At 36.2% G+C, this 19,621-nt stretch overlaps 1 long non-coding RNA gene across 1 annotated transcript in view; it reads right to left on the reverse strand.

Moving 5' to 3' along the window:
• Positions 1 to 9,487: 9,487 nt before the first annotated feature.
• The window catches only part of LOC137851210 (uncharacterized), a 53,545-nt gene continuing 43,411 nt past the window's right edge, over positions 9,488 to 19,621 (reverse strand). Inside the window, exon 6 of the long non-coding RNA XR_011093062.1 lies at positions 9,488 to 9,573. This is a non-coding gene — a long non-coding RNA (uncharacterized lncRNA). The remainder of the gene's footprint in view (positions 9,574 to 19,621) is intronic.

The following is a 19,621-nucleotide window of genomic DNA, read 5'->3' on the forward strand; positions in this document are numbered from 1 at the left end:
AATCCAGAAATACAGTCTTTGAGTGTCTGAATTTATGACTTCTAGTTTAAAGAGACGTAAAGAAAGTTAACACTTAGATATTTATATTAAGAGGAATGCCAGTGGAATAAGTGGATTAACTGCTGAAGTATAGAGCCTCCTGCTCTAGTACTCCCTCCTCTTCTACCTCCAAACTTAAAATAGGTTATATGGTGGGGTAGCCATTGATAAGAGACACCATTATGCCATCTAATTTTGAGAAGTGGAGCATGTGTTCAAGTTCCTGCCTCAGATCATGCAGAAGAAAGATGTAAGCCTGAAGCCTGGATAAATAATCATGCTATATGTGGCATGAATTATTCTTGATTAATAGTAAATTGCTGCAGCCTTTAGTTTCAACTACAGCTGCAGTATTATTGCCATCACCTTGTTATTTCTCCACCAGTATGGCGAGACTGACCAAAATATTATGAAATTTCAATGAAATTTACTATATTATTTAATTATACCCAGACTACTATCCTGACTACTTGTGAAATTTGTATTTCACCTAGTACTTTGAGAAGCTGTGGTATCACTTCCCCACTACTGCAAATGTTCTCGTAATTCTTCATTTCCAAATTGTCTTTTTTTTTTTTTTTAATTTAAAAAGCAACTAAAATACCTCATGTGTCGCTCCAGCTCCTAAATATCCTGTTTCTGAAAAGGTGTTTGTCACCACTGTCATGTTACATTCCTGTACAAAATCTTGATTCCACATGTGCTGAAACTTCATCATTCTTCATATCCCCAGGTTTTCCATAATGCATTTTCTTCTCATCTCTCCTCTCACCTCTTATTCAGTTCTTCAGATTTTGGCATGATCATCTGATTTCTTCCATATATGGAGATATTGTAAGGAGATGCATGAACGCTTCATAACAATTATTAAAAAAACTATGCTAACACCTCATATTGTTACAATAAAAATAGTAACAGTTATAATTCTTGTTCTTAGATCCAACTTGGTGGGCTGGAGGGTTCTCTTTGTTTTGTTTGTTTGTTTGTCTTGGTTTATATTTTTTTTGGTTTCGTGTGTTTGGATTTTTTTTTGTTTTACACAAGAGATCTACGCCTACTCCATCATATAGCACAGCTCTGGTACTAGAGCTTTGGCAAAGAAAACATGTTTCACCTTGAAAAATAAGACCTTTGACCTTTTTTGTCTGTCAGGAAAAGCCCAAGATTAATGCGAGAAGGAGTATTCTGGTGTGAAACAGGGTCCAAGTCTTGGAGACCAAGGGCAACCTCCGGTCAGCAATAGAATTTCATTGCTTCCTTAGTAAGTGCACTTTCCAAGACCATTTTATGTAGGTCTTCTGGACCCTGGCTAGCCTGATGTAATCTTAAAGTCTTCCTATGCCTTGTTCCTGATTCTTGGAACTCTTCATGTGGCAGTTTGGGAGATTGTTCCCATGGATCCAACTAATGTTCTTCAATGCCCAGTTCAAAGGGAGATTTTTAGTGCCCATCCTTATGTAAGAATGGTAATGACAGCTGTATTAATCCATAACCATCCACAGAATCTGCTTCATTCAGAACCTGAGTGTAAAGGGTCAGTACCATTTCAGATGATTTCTGATTTCAGTAGATGGAGCCAAGAGGCTCACAGCAACATCTGGGTGCAAGAATGAGGCTGACGTGATTGAACCACATAACTGTGGAGCTGAGTTGGAGAGCAGACTGGTGCACTAGATCACCAAGTGAACTACTGGCCATGAAGGATTTTGTGGAAAGGTCTTGTACCAGAAATGAGCAGAAGCTTTGCATGTGCCGGGTGCTCAGATGAGTGCCTTGTGAAAACATGCATGATCACAACACGTCATTCATTACAGTGTGAAAGTTTAGGCTCCAAAAAGACTAAGCTAGTTAGTACTTGGTTAGCACCCTAATGCTTTAAACCTCCTCTCGATCTTGAAGATATCACCCTGATATTCGGTGCCAGAAAATCAAAATGTGTGACTGTGATTTAGGATTCTTGTACCCACTACACAGTCAGGCATGGTGCACTAAATTTAAGTAGAATATGAAGCAAGGGTTCTCTCAACAAAGTAAGCATTTCTGGTTCTTTTATCCAAAAAGCACATAGTGAAACAGAAGGGAAGGGAAGGGAAGGAAAAAGGGAAGGGAAGGGAAGGAAAAAGGGAAGGGAAGGGAAGGGAAGGGAAGGGAAGGGAAGGGAAGGGAAGGGAAGGGAAGGGAAGGGAAGGGAAGGGAAGGGAAGGGAAGGGAAGGGAAGGGAAGGGAAGGGAAGGGAAGGGAAGGGAAGGGAAGGGAAGGGAAGGGAAGGGAAGGGAAGGGAAGGGAAGGGAAGATGCAGAAAAGAGCAATAAGACTAATCAGTGTTATAGAGAGGCTTCCACACCTTAGAAATCATAAAAATATCATAATAGAATGGTTTGGGATGAAAGGGACATTAAGGATCATCTAGTTCCAACATCCCTTGCCATGGGTGAAAAATAATAAGTCTAGGGTACTGCAGCATGGGGAAAATAAATATAAAACAATACAATAACAAAGAACATGAATTAAGGGAGCAACATATGAGTGTTTATAAAATCTTTAACCACGCTTGAGAATGCACATAGAGAATTATTGATTCCTGTTCTTTCCCATGCAAGAATATGGGACACTAGATGAAAGAAATGGCTGTTGAGTTCAAAACTGAGGAAAAGAGATACTTCTGAATGCAACGAGTAGCTAATCTGTGAAACTCATCGCTATATGCTATGGATGTTTTAAAACGTCTCATGTTCAAACTTACTGAGAAAAAATGAATATAAACAACTCTCATTCAAGAACTTTTAATTACAGTTTACTAGAGACTGGACAAACATGGGAAATAGTATTACATGCTTGCCTGGTTCTTATCCTTTCTGCTGGCAACTGCTAGAGGACATTTTCAGAGAGAATATGAGACTAGCTAGACCTTTGGTTTGAATCACTATGGCTGTTCTTATTTTCTTATGATTTTAAACAGCATGTTATTCCAGAAGTTCCCAGGCTGCAATACTAACTTCAGCTTTGGTCTAAGTGATTACACAGGTGGTATTTCAGTAGACAGTAGTATGAGAACAATGGTATAGGAGTGTCAAATTTGGGCTGGGAACAACTGCACTAGGATCACCAAACCCAGAAGTTTATAATATATTACTAGTATTCTGTTGCCTGATATACATTTAATCTCTGGTTTGGATTATAAATTAAACTGGAATTTAAATAAAAGTTGTGGCCAGAGGCCTTTAACTCTGATGATAGCTGTCACAAGGCTTCTTTTGAGCCACAAGGCACAAAGTAGAAGGGTTGCGCTATTTTTGATTGAACACAGAATTATTTTTCAAACTCCCTTTCTAAAACCATTTAAATTTCATTTGTGGCTTGGCTCTTCCATAAACTCTTTGTTCATTAGACTTATAGTTGCTTCTGTTGAAAACAGAGATGCTTTCAAGTGAAATGTTTTAAGGAGGTTTAGAAAATGTTCTGGTATGAATTTTAAAAGTAATGGATATTCCCCTGATTTATATCATTATATCATACATGTAAAAGTGAAAAAAATGTTTTTAATTGCCTTTGTTGTTATTGTTGTTGTTAGTAAATTTCTAACTTCACAGTGTGTGTATGGAATGTTGATCTGATCTGGAAATGAGGGTCAGTTTTCAGCACAGATGAATTATTTAGAAAAAATACAATGTGACATTTTGAAAAAGGTAGATGAAATATAATTTTGCTAAGTATAGTATTAAGAAATGAAGCATAGAATGGTTATAGAAATAAGTATAGTAATTGACATTAGATTTAGGATAAGGACAGTGTCATCAAATAAAGTCATTATTTAAATTTTCAAATGTATTAGATTTTTTTTAACTGTTAGAAATTAATATGTGCTATTATGACTTTAAATTGATTTACACTTTTTAGAAAAAATATATAACAAATGGCTACATTAATCAAAGTAAATCAAGCTATATTAATGCAAGATCTTTTAATGATGAAAGACACTACTTTTGTAAACACTTTTGTCTTTTTACATGTTTAAATAAATTTTCTGTTCTTTGAATAGGGAAATGTTTAAGACCGACAAAATAGTCATAGTCTGCAACCTACACAGGAAAAGTCTTTGATTACAGTAAAATTGCACAAAAAAAAATCATTAAAAGGCATTGGACAGACATAAAACCTAACCTTTTGAGCTGAAGAATACTTAATATTCTCTTCATGATCATGCAAGGGGAAATTCTTTGCTATGGAATAGCTATTTTCCTGTTAAGCAGGCTATTTCATCAATGATTTATTCCTGAGATATAATAGGTCGTTTAAAATGGTGGTTTAAAAGTTAGACCTTTTTTGTTTAATTTTCTCACAGGCAGTTGGTAATTATCATGGTCCTGCAGTTTCTCTGGAATGCTGTGGAGGGTCAAATGCCAATGGAACCCTGCTTTATAGGGTAATTAAGACAGTAGACATGGTTATTAAATACATCGTGCTAAACTAAACTGGAATGCTGTGAAATAAAATCCAAAATCATAAATAAAATGTGGCTATTCTAGTGAAAAAAATAAAAATAAAAATAAAGTCACCCTACAATCATATTTGCAGTAAACAGCTCTGGCTGAATTGTGTCTGAAATTCTGCCATTTAAGTATCTGTGGACTTGCTAGATGTTTCAGGAATATTTTAAAACTAAAAATAAGTGCAAAGTGCTCCATGTGTGTTCTGTGTGCCCAGAAATCTAGTACAGTAATCAAAATTCAACCTCATAGTGCTCAGTGTATCTAAAGAATGTGAAAATACTCCACAATGAATAGAACCTTCTGTATTCATAATTACCATGCAGCATGTACTGGAAAATATGTACTAAAATAGTATGATGGATGTAGGTTTAATGTGAATAACAAATGAAGTTCGGAGAATCCTTTTGAAAATACCATAGGATGATAGCCTTTTTTTAAGAGCTTACCAGATATTGTAGCTGTTTCCTTTGTGCCTAACTGAAAATTTTATGTTTGCAGTATGCTTTAGGCCACATATCTGTGCATCTTATATGCAGAAGAGGGTGGCAAAGATTAAATGCTTGATCAACATAGGTAATGCTAAGCAATATGAAAGTTGAAATATTACAATCTGTAAGATATCTCCCTCAGAATATGCAGCAAACTTGTCTTTATATTTTTTCCTTACCAAAAAGATAGGGTAATACAATATAGTCCTAGAAAAATGTGATGAGTACACAAAAACAGTGGGGAATTCACTTTGGAAAATCAGTCCAATATAAAACAAAGTCCCTAGAACACATAACACAATTTGTACATGTGATCCAAAATTGTATTCTCTTTGTTTAAAGTCTGAAAAATGAAATATGTAAGTTTACTGGCAAATTCATTGCATCACCAGAAAAAGAGAAAGAACTATGAGAAAGAGAAAAAAAAAAAAAAAAGAAGAAAAAGAAAATATATATTTCCAATTCTAGCTGTAAAACTGGAAGCCAGAATGTGTAGTTGGCAGGCACAGAGCCAGCTGACTTTAGATCACTAGCCTTTCCATCAGATCAGTCTTCCTATTTCCACATGGAACACATTTTAAGTTAACAATGTGTAGTTTGGCAAAGGAATTGTTTTTCTTTGGCATAGAGCAGTTGTCTCATTTCTTTAAAAAAAAAAAAAAAAAAAATCTGCCTTATATATACAGTGTGTGTCAACATTTGTTTGAACATTAAAAACAGTTGTTACATCAAAAAAAATATATTCTATTGTTATTTTTTTTTTTCTGTATATGCAGATAGAAATTATGGAAATTTATTGTTAATTCATCTGTATACTGGCTTGTGTAATTCATCCAGTTTCTAATGTTTACTTAAATACTCATGTAAATGCCTATAAAAATGTTGATTAAGCTACTTGACCACAGACACTCAGAAAACAGGCCTCCTTCCTTAAGACAGTAATTTAAGTAAATCTCAGTTGATATCAGAGTATTTACAGTGTGGCTATAGACTCTAAGACAAACTCAGATTAAATCAGATCATTTTGCTCTTACTCCAAAACCTGGCCATTTCAACCAGATGTATTTATAGCCTGAAAAAGCAGTGGAATGGAATGCTACTCATTCAGACATTTGCAGTTGATTTATTCATTCCTGGTTGCTTCCACTGGAAACTCCGAAAAGCAGAAATGCAAATTTTCAGACATTGGTTCCACATGAAATGGGACAGACCACTGCACCAGCTACTGTTGTGAGACCAGATAGAGCTACTGCTGCCTACACATAAAGAGAGCCATTAAAGACAAGTTGTTTATTTCTGCTTCTGCAGAAATCATAAACACCAACCATGAGCCTGACAGCACAAGCTGTGCTGCAGTAAATTCTAGTACTTTGCTGGCCATTCTAAGCTGCCCAGTAAAAGTTACTGTAGCTAAATCCCATATACATTTCATGAAATAATCCTGCTCAGAAGATGGTATCATATTCATGCACAGCAGGGTGTGCAAATGCCTATAAATCAAAATGTAGAATCTGAAATATCTATAAAAAATCTTTGCAAATTTAACCATGACCCTTTGCCAGACAATGGGCCTTCATATGCTTTGCAGCTTAGCAGACACCAAGGAATTTTGTTTGGAAGTGATAGCTACTGTCTATGTAATATTTAGGACTTATTCATGGAGCATCTGGCAGAAAATAAAAGGGTTTCCTCCTCTAACATATGCTAAAGAAGGATGTGGTCCTGTGCCTGCTCCTCCTCTTCTGACTTTTTGCAAATAGCACAACATAAGAGACAGTTGTTTCTGGCTGCCCTGCTGCCTGTCATGGCTGTCAAGTGAAATCCCATGAATTATTGCTCTTCCAGATGTAAGAGATTTCCAGGCTGCCTTAAACTGCCTGTGGTTTGTGGTACTGGAGAGGAGTGAAATGAGATTAAACTTCATCTCATCAGTGCAATCTGAAAAGATCACACAGAGGACTAATAATCACAGCTTTTTCATTCCAGAGCTAGACCCAAGAGCTGTGTGTTTTTGTTTCAGGGCTATGTCACATTAAGCTTGTTGGAAGACATTGATTAAGGTCAAACAATGTTTGAAGATCAAAAATAATTTTTTTTACTCTGTGTTGCTGCATACATTTTGCATTCTTCAAAAAGTGTCATGCATTATTTTTACCCTGCTGAAACTGAAAACACTATGAACTGAGTCCTGTAATTCTGAGATGTCAGCACTTCTTAGCACAAACTTATGAAAGATAGAAAATTAAAATGTTCACCTAAAATTATGTATCTAATGCTATACGGCTTCCCCTATAATTCAGAGGGAATAGTCACTCCCCTCCCCCCCCCCCAAAAAAAAAAGTACTTGTCACTTCAGTTTGATGATCAATCTCCATCTGATTTTCAAAACTTTTTTTTTTCTATACATATATATACATATATATTTATGGTTTGTTAATGCCAGCCAGGATAGTGTCTGGACCTTTGAATTTAATTTGAATGTTTTGTATTAGTAAAGAAGACTTATTCCTACACTGTTGAGTTACTCATTTTTCAAAGTGCTCAGCTATAAGCCTCCATAGATTAAAAAATAACTGCAGGTTCAAAATGGAAGGTAGAAATTTAAATAAAGGTTTTCATGATTGCTTCCAGAATTGTTCTTTAATTACATTATGTGCATTTCAAGCATTTACTGGTTATCTTCCAAGATAAGTTTGAGGTATGCATGTATGTATGCCTCTATGAGGTATGTATATCTGTATATATCTGTATATATGTGTGTGTGTATATGTACTTAGAGAGTGGCATAGAAATATAATGCCCATAGTACCTGCAAACCATGATTTAAATAATAGCAGTAACATAAAATAACATAATGCTTTAAAACCTCAGCATAGTCAAATGATTACTGTCACAACTCATTTTTTAATGAAATCAAGACAAGCAGAGAGGCCCCTGACATTTCACTTCAGCCCTATTAGCAAAATATTAATTATGGATAAGAAAAATAGGTTGCCCAAAAAACACCTGGAAATAATTGACAAATGTATGTGACTTAGATCAGAATGTAATTGCCCTGATTTGACCTATGTAGCTTTTTTTGAAAACTGACGTAGCTTGTTTAAGTAATAGCGTTGGCTACCAGATGTAAAACCTCCCAGGCTAGCTTCCTTTTCCATCTGAGCTCAGGGATATCACAAAGGCTTTCTAATGTGAGGGAACACCAGTAAAACAGTGATGAAAACCATAGGTAGGAGTATCTGAAAGTGGCTCACATGAAAGCATTTATTGCTTTTCATGCATGTGTATTAAACCATAGTGGAAAGGAAACTTTCATTGAAAATGCATTAATTATTTGACACTGTTTTTCCTTTTTTTTTTTTTTTTTTTTTTTTTTTTTTTTGCTACGGGATATGAGTGAAACATTGCAGCTGAAAAAATGATCATCATACTTGAGATAGGCTCACAGAATCTTTTTGTACGTTCTGTGTGAAGTTGTCTTGAACTGAAACCTCTGCTCCTTAAGGATTAAGGGATTGAAAAGCAAAGACTGAAGCTGCTGTAATTTAAACCCAGTCATTCTCCAGCACAAAGGTGCAAAATGGACTAAGCCAATCTGCTTCTTTTCTAGTTCAGCTAAGAAATAGTTCTACCTTTTGAAAGTTTTGTACTATTAACATTCCAGGGATGTCATTATCTTTAAAGGAAATTTATTCTCTCTTGATTTTTTAACCTGAGATCAGAGCTGTGAGACAAGCAATAGGTGGACATAGTTTCAAATTGCAGTTTATGGCATTTCTGAAAAATTCCATCTGTGTGATGTATAGATAAATCATAAAGACAAATTTAATCAATGAATGCCACTGAGGTGGGTTTTCTTGTTTATAAAAATATCTTGTCTCCAGAAATACTTGCAGAGCAGTTTTTTATTGCTATTTTAAAAATGGTTTTATATTACTAAAGAGTCATAAAAAGTATCAAATGAAACAAACTTAGTTCCAAGGACTGCAAGAGAAGAGGGAGCATTATGTTATATTGCAGATAATTAATACATTCACCAGACAGAAGAAATCCAGTTAATTACTGGGTGCATGTTAACTGATTGCAGGTTCTGAGTTTCAGTAACAGAATGAACTGAATTCACATTTCAGACTGTTGGTTTCTTTTTAAAGTTTTTCACAAAAAAATAGTACATAATTCTAATCAAAACAAATCAAAAGTTCTTTTTTAACAAATATTCCCAGTGGAAGTGCACCATATCCAGCAGAAAACAAAGCCCCAGCATTGTGGTTTGGGCACTACTGTGTCACGGTCAGGACCTGTCTTTGATTACTGGCTCTAATGTTCCTCTCATAAATGAGCCCTCCCCGCAGAGAGTCTGATGCTCAGCTTGTGAGAAGAGGGCAGCTCTGTGGGCTGGGAAGTTCAGCAGCTTGGAGTGGTTCCTTTGGAAGTGGCACTGGTGGGGGTAGAGGAGGGTTGCCCCACCAGTGTATCAGCTTCTGTGAAGTGGAGCTTTATGCAGAGATAAATAAGGGAGACGTGGTACTCTGGAAATCTGGAGATGTTTCTTTTCCCTGGGGGAAAATACATAAATATGTTCTCTTAAAATACATGTAGAAATTTACTACCTATAGAAGTAAAAGTAGACCTTAGAATTACTCAAATCTAGCTTGGGCTACATTGCATAGTTTCCATTTGGGTGAGGAAAAGTCACATAAGTGGTTACGTGTTTGTATTTGTAAATCATCTTCTATCACTGATTTAAAACTATGACCTGCTGTTTATCCGTATGTTTGATGTGGGGCTGGCAACCAGCAATAATACGAGCTTTCCAGCACTTCCCATTTATAACTTCAAAGCCTAACCTGGAGGACCACCCTCTCTAGAGACAGAAGCAATTCATTTTCCATATTCAATATGCTTCTCCTGAGAGGAAAAAAACTGCCAGTCATGCCAAATTGTGTTGAATGATACAAGGTAAAGCTAGTTTTATCACATGGGCAGCTGACACAAAACTCTTTCACTTATCTTACGTTGGACGGGAACTGGGTTCAGAGATGAAAGGTCAGTTCTTTATCCACTAAGCCCTCTAGATATTCCAAAATCCCCAGTACATTACAAATTTGAACAGTTTAAGCTCTCTTAAATAAAAGAATCTCTTCTTGAGGTAAAGTATACAGTGTATATAGATACAGAGCAGGAGAAACATGTGAAAGGTCACGGATGTGACCTTTTAACGTCAATAGTTTTATTTATTGACAAGAAGTCCAGTTTAAAGGGCTTAATGAAAAAGCAAGACAGGAATCAAAGAATCTTTTAAACTGCGTAAATTTGACTGATTATAAATTGTACTGCATGCCTCAGAAATTGCAATTGCTATGAATATTTTCTGGGGCTTATTCTTAGCAGAAGAAGCAGCTTCAGAAATCAGCGGCATACTAGTTACACTAGCAATCCAAAAAAAAAAAAAAAAAAAAGTTCTTCAATTTTCCTAATACAGCCTAAGGCAATTAAAGTGGTATTTTTATTTTCTTTATTATTTTCTTCCCTGTTGCTTACATTTTCTGCTATACCAGTTATGAAAAAAAAAAAAAAAGTTTGAATCTGAACACACTTTTAAGGCTCACTCCCATTCAAATCAGTGGAGAAAACTCTGATTGTAGGATACCCATAAAGCCTCTCTAATTTACTGTTTTTTATTTTAATAAAAATAAAAGTTGTTTGAGCCATAGTTGTTTAAGACTACATCAGAGATGTTCAGTTTGTATGTGCATTGTTGTAATTTTTGTTACCTTCATGATAAATGTTTTTCCTTTATGATAAATGTACCAGCCAAAAATACTGGTGACCAAGTATATGGATGATATATCTAATATATAAATAAGTGTATATATAACACATATGTGTATGGAATGATTTTCCTGTAGTTCTGAGCACCTACAGTTTATGTTGAAAGTACTGGGTGCTCTAACTGCTCAGAAATTCTGAAAATAAAGCCATTTAGCTCTTTAAAATGGTTTTACTCCTCATCAAGTGCAGTCCAAGAGTTCTGAAGATTAAAAGTGGAATTCAAAAATTTGTTTCCTGCAAGAACAGTACTTTGGCCTTTTACAGTGCTATTTATAGACTGCAGCATTGTGTTTAGGTGAATCAATTATCTGTATCCTCAAGTGCAGATTTTATTTTCATGGTCTTTTGGATTTTGCCATTTCAGTAATAATGTGTGGCATTATTCTAGCTCAATTTTACAGCTTCTTTTTGAAAAGACAACCTCCTTTTGTAATGTAATTTAGAGACTTCATTGCGAATGGGCATCAAGACATACAAATTGAGAACACAGGGAAAGAAACAAAGATGGATTAAAGATTGCCTTGAACTGATGGAGCTCTGGCCCAAGGACTCTGCATTCTTGTTTAAAATGCCTTGACAATAATACTGATCATTTCATCTGTAGTGCCTTTTATGATTTTTTTCTTGTAAAATGAGAACAGGATAAATTGGGACCAGCTATAATGACAGAAGCTGGATAGTGGTTGTACAACAAAGTGGCAATGCTAGTTCTGGTGATAATCTTTTCATTTTATTCCCCTTTATTTTCTTATTAGTGTGCTAAAACACCTCTGAAAATTGATATTGATAATTTTTTGTATAAAGAGTAAACAACACTACACTGTTAACATGGCTTGTTTATTAAACTTCATAGACTAATTAATTCAGCTGGGTCTCTTGTCAATATTTCAGGCTACTTTCAGTATGACATGATTGCTTTGTTTGATCTCTCATGCTAACTTTTTACTTGTATTTTACAGATATTTTAATGATCTCAGGTTAGACAAACTATTGAAAGATTTCTTGATCAAAACAGATATTTGGTTTTATTTTTAGATAACTGTGAAAGTTTTACAATACCAGCTAACTCACTGGCTTCACTCAGAGGGGTGAAACTTATTCATGAAACAATCTATAATAACTTCACATTTGCAATTTTTTCTTCTGTTTGAAACATCAGGGATCAGCCTCATTATGTACCAAAGCATATGAACACTGAATCATCACTTCTTTCACACCTGTGACAAAGCATTAACTAGACTCGCCTTTGAAGGAAATGCTATAAATTGCCTGATCCATGTATATCAAGAGTAATTTCTTCATTGTTTAAATTATCTCATTGGAAAGAAATTTCACTCACAAAGAATATGTGCACATGCAACTGGCTAGATTACGAGCAAATTCTTCAGTGTCATTCTGGCTTATTTTTATGAAAAGCTGGTATGCCCCTCAGTTAATCTGCATTATATTGTGCAGACCGGTTTTTATGTAGTCTCATCACTGTGGTGAAATGACTGTTTATCAAAGGTCAGTTACAGTACTCAGAGCCCCACAATGGACTGAAATGTAGGAGAAGATGAGTAATTTGGAACCTTAATAAAGAAATTTTGCTTTATTTGTGCCTAACCTTGAAAAACACTCACAGATTTCAACTATTATACAGGATGCAGCAGTACAACTTCTCAAGGGCCTTTTGTCTGCACACCTCACTGCCTGCCAGAGGCTCATTGTTAGCACTTAGTAACCGCAGTAATACAGGGTGGGTGTTTCTTATGTTTATTGACAAGTGTCTTTTGTTTTCCATTCCTTTCTTTCTCTCCCCAGATCTTGATGAACATTCTAGTCTTTCCAGCTCTCTTGCTTTCATTTTGTTTTATTATGGCATTTAGAGGTCTTTTCCTATCCTGAGACAGAGATGCCAGAAAAGGTACTTTTTTTTTTTTCCTTCCTGAGCTGCTGGACAGATAATTTGAACCTACTGTATGCAGCCTGAGTGTCTGAAGTAGATGTTAAAAGAACAAATGGCTACAGTCCAGTTCCACATATGGGAAATGCGTTATCCCAATATTGCTGTATCCTGTCAGATTAGCAAATATATATTTTTCCAAGTTTCCAGATAGAACCTGGCAAAAGTCCTAATAAAAAGAGGAAAGGAATTAATATTTGTGTGTCTGTGTGGTTTTGTTTGTTTGTTTGTTTTTCCTTAAAATGCTAGTGGAAGTGTCTCGGCATTATGGCAGTGAGAACAGTTATGTAAAATCATAAATCATTATCAAGGGAATTTTAAGCTCAGGAACTGTTTTCACAGTGATGAGCACCCACAGTATTGTCTACAGTTTTAGCATCTATGAAAATCCAGCCTTATGTTGCCTAGCAGATTTTGGAGGGAAAAAAAAAAAAAAAAAAAGTGTTTTATCATCATTTCAGTGTGTTTTTTGTTATTGTTGTTTGTTTGTTTGTTTGTTTGTTTGTTTTTAATATCTAAAGTGAGATAAATCCAGGTAGGATTTTGGAATGGATTAGAAATTTTAGGAAAAAAAAAGAGACAAAAAATATTATGTATTGAAATTTGATTGCATCTAATGGCAGTTTGATACCCACAACTTTTCATGTTGTCTAAAGTCTTCCCTATTTGACACAAACTCAGGAAAAGAACTTATATACATATTGTAAGACCAATTATGCTACTAAGATGAGGCCTACGGCTTGCTTGTGCTTTTTCTTTGGACTAAATATATATTAAAACATCAGAAGCTCAAAAAGCTTTTATTTAAGTACTCTGCATCATGATATTCTACATCATAATATAGAGGTGAGCTGGAAAGATGTGTACGCTGCCATGGAAGTTGTGAGAACATGTTGTACTAGTACCTTACCTGTCACTCCAGACAGTCAAATGAAGTAAGTCAATGGATCTATGGTACAGAGGTCAGAGTGGCAATATTTCTGAAGAATTCAGAGAAGCTGTCTGGAGACTGCTAGTGTGTGAGATGGAGGAAGAAAGAGAAAGATGAGCAATGAATTCCCTAAAGCTATTCCCCTGAATGTGTTCCATAATAAATTTTAAATGTGTGTCATAGTGGGGTAGAGGGGTCAGATTTACTAATAATTTGCATTAATATTTGCAATATCTATCTTTTATGAGCCCGATCTCTTTTAGAGTTTTGAAAGTTTATACTCTTCCACAATAAATTCAGATATTTTTTTTACCAGTTAGGTCATTCTCTGATATCGTATGCTTTATCTGCATCTTTTATATATGAAATGAAGAGGCTGCTCTACTGCTCTTACTCCTTTCTTTGGCTGACTGCTTAGCAGACAGAAACCACTGTGATCTGCCACAACATCAACAACTGAATGGGCAAGCGGATGCTTTCCCTGCAGAACCTAGACAATAACTCTGGGCAGGAGGAAAATGGACTAACACAGGAATCATATGCGTTAGTGCCTTTCCTCCAATGACCCAGCTGGCTCACCCATGACAAAGATTTTACAGGACATAATATAAATGAAATAAGATTGAAAGCATTAAAAAATGTGTCCAAAAAAAGGAAAAAGAAAAAAAAAAAAAAAGAGAGAGAGAGAGAAACTTCAAGGAAGGCAGGGTCTGTCTCTGGAGAGGCAAAAAGCGATATTGCCTGCATGATTGTTCCAGCCTTCACAAAGGGGATTGTTTGCCTAGCTGGGAGCCACCGGAAAGGATTAACAGTTTTCCAGGGCAGACAACACCCCTGCAATCTCACCTCAGGGTATCTCAGGTGTGAAGTGGGGGTTTGGGAAAGAGGGCAATGGTACGGACTCAATTGGCCAGTAGTGCCCTTGGCTGACATCGTAGTTTATTTGTGAGCTTATTAAGCCTGGCCAGTCCTTTGGGGACACTCTTGGCAAAGGTCACAAAAGACAAGATTTTGCATAATGAATGCATTAAAATCTTTTTGTTAGTGCATGGGGAGCAAGAGGATGATAGCAATGAAGCTTTGGAATACAGGAAAGGAGGTAAAAGAAAATTAGTCCCTGAGGTAACAAATATGATCACCATGTGGACTTAGGTTTCTATTGCAGCCAGTGAGCCTTGAGAGAAAAAAAAAGTGCTTGGAAAAATTCTGCCTTTTATTTAGATACGTAGCTACAACACTAAAGGAGTAAGCCACAAAGGGCAAAAGAACTACTCTCTTCTATGATGAGTAATGTATACAGAAAGATCCCAGCTAGCGAATGGGAAAGGATGGTATGCTGTATTCATTTCAAAGATCTCAGAGAAAAAATATGCCATGTCAGCATATAGACTATAAAATTCACTAAATCATAAATTCATGCTGAAAATAAAGTTAACATTATGAGACTTCTGACCATGAGTCTTCTATGGGATTGATGTCATAATACAGGAGATAGGACCTGGATGTACCTTTTCTGGTACTTTAATGATGAGCCAAATTGGATGGTAAGGGTAAGCAAGTTTAGGTATACATGTGAAGATGGCAGGGTCTTACAACTCAGTAATGTGATGATTCAAAAGACTCAGGACTGATAAAAGATAGAAGCACCAGCTATCAGGGTCAGTTCAAGGGTACCATAAAGAGAACCAAATCCCAGAGAAAACAGATAAAATATTACTGTAGTTGCTAAGATACCTTAATCTGATGAAAGCAAAGACGTGTGAATTTTTAAAGGGTTTATCATTCTTTGTGCTATTCCTAAAGCACAAATATGCAGTCTTAAGTAACTGCAAGAAAGTTAGAGTAGGACCTTTCTTAGGCATATGGCAGCTGGTCCATTTGAGCGTATTTGTTCTGTTTTAAGCAAGTGTGGGCCACAGGAAAAATCAGTGCATAGCTATATCAATTTGTTAGGACATTTTTCAGTCAGTCTATCAAGATCTTCAAGGCTTCTGGTAAGGGCACCCTTTTCGCACAACCCAGTTTATAAGCTACTATACTATTTTAGTTGTCAATGTAGCATTTAGAAGAGGAAATTCTAATTTACATTTATTTTCATTTCCCTGGGGGAATAATCTCAAATCAAAATAGGTGTATCCTTTCAATGCACTTATATTTTGAAGGTTGAGAGCAATTGCAATGGCCACAAAAAGTTGCTCCATTAGTTACATTAATTAAATCCATTATTTATTTTTCATAAATTATTGTCATTAGACTGTTTTGATATTTTTGTTGTTTTTCTACAAATAGAGTGAGAGCTTAATGTTACAATTCTATTTCAGATCACCTTCCCTTTGTTTGTGCTTCTGTTATTCATTGCTTTTATCTTAGCAGATGATGCATTTGGTAACCAGCTTCTGCCTCCTAACAGCTTATCACCATACATTGAAATATTGTGTTCCTTTACCCCAGTGATTATTTGCATTGGATACAACATAGCCCTCATGAGCTTGCAAAGCCAACCTTAAACGCCAAGACTGATTTATTTATTTTTTTCAGTATTTCGAAATCTTTATGTATTTAGATGCCTCAAGGATGATTATGCTGTTCCAAGCAAATTCTTTAGTGGTAGTGAACAGCAATTTAAAGAGTTAAGGTTTGATGCTTCCATATTTGCAGATAATAGGTAAAAGTCACATCTAATTTTATGTCTTGGAGTATCCCTAAATTAGTCACATAAATCTAGCTGCATTTTATTTGAAAACTCTTCTTTGTACCTAATATTGTAAAATTAATTCTTCCAGTCTAGAATACATCCAAATGTGCATCATTCTCCAGGAGAACCTGGCAGCGAATGGCTTGGACAGGTACACTCTTTGCTGGGTTACAAACTGGCTGGGTGTCCAGGCCCAGGGAGTAGTAGTGAACAGAGTGAAATCCACCTGATGACCAGTCATGAGTGGTGTTCTCTAGAGGTTGGTGTTGGGGCCCATCTTCTTTAATATCTTTACTGATGATTTAGATGCAGGAATTGAGTGCACCCTCAGTAAGTTTGCAGATGACACTGAGTTGGGGGGAAGTGTCAATCTGCCGGAGGGTAACAAGGCCCTGCAGAGGGACCTGGACAGGATGGGTCAATGGGCAGAAGCCAGTGGGATGGGGATGAAGTTCAACATGGATAAGTGTTGGGTCCTGTACTTTGGCCACAACAGTCTCACACAGCACTACAAGCTTGGGGCAGAGTGGTTTGAAAGCTGTGCAGAGGAAAAGGATTCAGGGGTGATGATTAATGCTCACCTGAACCCGAGCCAGCAGTGTGCCCAAGTGGCCAAGAAGGCCAGTTGGCATCCTGGCTTGTATCAGTAATAGTGTAGCCAGCAGGACCACTGAGGTGCTTTTCCCCCTGTACTCTGCTATGGTGAGGCCACACCTTGAGTACTGTGTTCAGTTTTGGGCTGGAGCATATCCAGAGAAGGGCTACAAAGCTGGTGAAGGGCATGCCACACAAGTCCTCTGAGGAACATCTGAGGGAACTGGAGTTGTTTAGTCTGGGGAAGAGGAGGATCCAGGAATACATAATTGCTCTTTACAACTACCTGAAAGGAAGTTGTGGGGAGCTGAGGTTCAGCCTCTTCTCATACGTAACTAGTGGTAGAACTAGAGGAAATGGCTTCAAGTTGTGCCAGTGGAGGTTTAGTTTGGAGATTAGGAGACATTTCTCAGACAGAGTAGTCATGCGTTGGAATGGGTTGCCCAGGGAAGTGGTGGTGTCACTGTCCCTGGGGGTGTTTAAGAAAAGCTTGGACCTGGCACTTAGTTTAGTGGGGTGACACTGGTAGTAGTGTGACAGTTGGACGAGATAATCTTGAAGGTCTTTTCTGACCTTAATGATTCTATGATTCTATGGCATTCTGTGCAGTGTGTGGTGCATGAATTTCCAAAGCATTGACTGGGACAAGCCACACAGCTACACTAGAAATAGATAAGAACTACAATGAAAAATAAAATTTGGAGGGTTATTTTATTATTATTATTTTTTGTGCAGCATTTTAATATTTCTAGATTTTTTTTTTAATAGATAAGTATATCTAATGTCTTCATAGATATGAAATGACACCATCTACATTAATGTTGTTGAAGTACTTGACATACTGTAGGAATGTTTTCATCTGACACATGAGGGGAGTGCATTACAAAACACCTGGGGCAACTACCTGGATTTCATTCTTTTCCAATGAATGCTTAGAATTCCTGCCACTGTAACCAGCATACTTCTAAAGTCCTTTTTCAGATCACTGATAACACAATTCAGTTTCAATAGACCACAATGTAAATGAATGCGGAACTTAAGTGAATGATCTCAAAAAAGAGTTAGTCAGTGCTAAATCATCATCAAATGGAAGTGATCTTAGGAGGCTCCTCAGGGATCAACATTAGACTCAGTGTTACTCAACATTTTCACCCATGAGTTAAAACATAAACATAAATCATTCTTAGAAAATTTGTGGGTGGCAGAAAGATTAGAGAATCAGTAAATAATAATGAGGACAACAGAACCATGCATTGTGCTCTGAATTGTTGGTAAAATGAGATCATTTGGGAAAGAAAAAAAAAAGTTGCAACTCAGTCAATTGCAAAACCATGCATGGAAGAAAAAGGTTCAGACCAGCCCTTCAGGATAGGAATCTTAGTCTGGGAAGGCATTGACTGAGGAGGGAGATATCAAAGTGGAGAGAAAAACAGCAACTGAAATAAGCAAGAAAGAAGCAGGATTTGGAATTTTTGTATTTTTATTTGGCAATTATGATACAGATAAGAAAATAATTTGTCTATTTCTTTTGCCCACAGTTTAGAGACTTGGATTTTGGGAAGTTGTTTTTGGGGGTATTTTTTTCTTGTTGGTTTTGGTTGATTTGGTTTTTGTTTTTTTTTTTTGTTTGTTTGTTTTTAATTTTGGGGGGGAATTTGGGAATGTTGTAATAAAGAACAATAAAACAATTCAAGGTTGGATAAAATGCCTACAGTGAGAGATTTTAAGAGCTTGTTTTTTTTAGTGTATTGAAAAGATTGAGTGTTGACTTCATTGAGAGGTAACTGTGAAAGTACTCTCACTGAATACTGAAGTGCTCTTTAATCAGGCAAAGAAAGGGATAACAAGAACTAATGACTGGAAGCTGAACTAAGCCACATGATAACCATGAGCAGTTAACCACTAGAACAAGTTATAAAAGAGTATGATCAGTTTTATCTTTTAATGTCTATTGATCAAGACAGATTCCTTTTCTAGAAGATGTGCTTTAACCACACAGAAGTTACTGGGCTCAACATAGAACATCTGGGGAAAATGTGAAGGCCCATAATGGAAAGCCAATAGCACAATATAATGACCTCTCCTCCTGGTGTTTGTCTCTATGAAAAGTTATCCCATATTAATTCCATTGGGCATCTATCAAGTGCCGTTTGTTATGCCTAAAATCAGTCCTTGTACTTCTTGTGCTTGAGATAGACAACATTTTCATGTAAGTTTTAAAAAGTTTTGAGAAAGTCATTCAAAAGCATGTTCTGGAGAAGATGCATTAGCATGAATGTGGGAATGTGACAAAAAGTCTTTCTGAAAATTAAAATGGCCTTCACAGTTGTAGCAGTCTTAAAATAGGTGAGCAGTTAAGGTAACATTACTTAGTCCATTGTCTGAGCAAGTAAGGAGTTCATACAAGGGCTAGCTTTGTTTAAATAAAATTTCAGCCTAGCTTTGTATGTTTTAGCTGTTTTTGTCAGTAGGAAATATATATATATACATTCTGCCAGATCCAAAGAAACTTTGACCTTGATAATTAGTAGAAGTGGGCAAGGTGATCAGTATATGATAAAAGATGAGAAAAAAAACAATCTTCAAGAAACAAATATCTTCCTTAAG

The sequence above is a fragment of the Anas acuta genome, chromosome 2, assembly GCF_963932015.1.
Source record: "Anas acuta chromosome 2, bAnaAcu1.1, whole genome shotgun sequence".
NCBI lineage: Eukaryota > Metazoa > Chordata > Aves > Anseriformes > Anatidae > Anas > Anas acuta.